This window comes from Garra rufa, chromosome 24 (genome assembly GCF_049309525.1).
Source record: "Garra rufa chromosome 24, GarRuf1.0, whole genome shotgun sequence".
Lineage (NCBI taxonomy): Eukaryota > Metazoa > Chordata > Actinopteri > Cypriniformes > Cyprinidae > Garra > Garra rufa.
The window spans coordinates 35,293,880-35,295,984 of NC_133384.1; the positions used below are offsets into that span (position 1 = coordinate 35,293,880).

The following is a 2,105-nucleotide window of genomic DNA, read 5'->3' on the forward strand; positions in this document are numbered from 1 at the left end:
CTTTGACAAACAACAAATATTTTATTGACATATTTCTTAATGAAAAAGTAGTTATATTTACAGTAAATATGCATAAACTTTGTAAAAAACATCTAAAAGAATACATTTTTATATATTTAAATATATATTATAATATATATATGTATATGTATAATATATATTATGTTTTTACCAATTTTCTTTATTTATGTTTTATATATTTTTTTGTTGCTCTGACAAATATTTTATTGACATATTTATTAATGGAAAAACTATTTATATTTACAGTGAATATACAAAAACTTTCATTATATTTTATAATTTTTTCTGACATATATTTCTTTATAAAAAAAGTATTTATATTTACAGTAAATATACATATACTTAATAAAAAACAAATGTAAAAATTACATTTTAATACATTTTTTAATGTTTTTACATATTTTTCATTATATTATTTATATTTAATATTTTTTTCTGCTTATTTTAACATTTCTTTTAATAGGGCAACAAAAAACCTTGTATTCTTTTGCTCTGACAGATATTTTATTGACATATTTCTTAATGAAAAAGTATTTATATTTACAGTAAATATACATAATTACTTTTAAAAAATATTTTTAATACATTTTTTCATTAACAGTTAAAAATCATCAGTCAGAAGCAAATATTATAAATATAATAACATGGTAAGATATAATATTATATATCATAATTTTATTTATATTTTTATATATTTTATGTATATACTTACACTTCTGTTTTAATAGAAAAAAATGTAAACTATTGTGCAACTCAGAACTATTTAAATACCAACAATATTTTTTTCTCTACAGTCTTTCAGAAAGGACAGACTGTACTGTAAGTTGATGCAATTTAACAAATAATTTTTTATTAATAATAAAAGCATGAAGAACAGGGCACAGTGAAAGCAATTAAATTATGGCATAATTAAAAGAGAAGATATCACTCAAATGCCTCTCTGTTATGATAAAAATACTCTTTATTCTTGATTATTTATTATTCGCTCCTGGCATTTTGCTTTGGGTGGAAAAAGAGAATGAAAAAGCTTAGAAAATGAAGAAACGCAATGGATTACAGGCAGGAAATGAAGGGGAGGATGAAATGTCCCGCTGTGAGGCATGAGTTTTGCTGCTCGTATCTCGGGGTGTTGAGACAATGAGAGCCCGAAGTCATTTCGGTTTAACGAAGACGAGTGGCGATGAATTTCACCAAACTTTCATCTATTACAGCACTCAAAGAAAGAATGAAATCACATCTGCAACGATCTGCCGCAATCTGTCTGTCTGCAAATCCTGCGTGTTTTGAATGTTATAGATAATTGACAGGAACGTTGTGCGTGTGTCGGTCATATTGCGGTTAACTGGACATCAAATGCTGCTGTTGGAGTTAATCAATAAAATTATTTTAGAGTTGTTCTCGTTGCGGGACATTCTTTGTGGCGTGTCAGTTTTAAGGCCCTCGGGCTTCGATCTGACGCGGGCCGATGACACTCGCATGAACACACTGATCGTTGTGTTAAATATGTATTGTCTCGTTTAAATAGGGACGCTTGCTAAAAGCATCGACGTACAAATCTAAGAACTGATAACACACACAAACACAGGGCAACAGCAGCGAACAAAACGGATGCATTGATCGGAAAGCAAATTGTCTGTCTAAGATATATTGGCATGTAATGCATTTTTTTAGGTTTTAGGTGGCTCTTATTTGGATGTCGATCATTTTTGTTGCACTTTTTTTATATGGAATATATATATGTGTGTGTGTGTGTGTGGCTCATACCTTCACAGTAGTTAGGATGATGTTTTCTCAATTTGACTCTCGGTGAAGGATCTAGAAAATAAACAATATTTAAAATTCATTTCAGCATATTTGATTTTAAAAATTAGTCAGACTTTAATAAAAAAAATATGTTAAATGATAGTGTCTAATGTGCAAATGTCACAAATGTCATTATCTATATGATAAAAAAATATATATTTTTAAGTGTTAATAAAAAAAAAATATTAAAATTAATTCAAAACAACAAGGCATTATTTTAGAAATTATGTTATATTTTTAAAAGCCAAGAGTATGAAATTTTATATTTATTAACGCTTTAA

General features: G+C 27.1%; 1 protein-coding gene across 1 annotated transcript in view; it reads right to left on the reverse strand.

Moving 5' to 3' along the window:
* Nucleotides 1-1,838, reverse strand: part of prr35 (proline rich 35) — a 9,955-nt gene extending 8,117 nt beyond the window's left edge. Inside the window, exon 1 of the mRNA XM_073831183.1 lies at nt 1,786-1,838. The gene's annotated coding sequence lies outside the window, so the exon portion shown is untranslated. The remainder of the gene's footprint in view (nt 1-1,785) is intronic.
* Between the last annotated feature and the right edge of the window lie 267 nt (nt 1,839-2,105).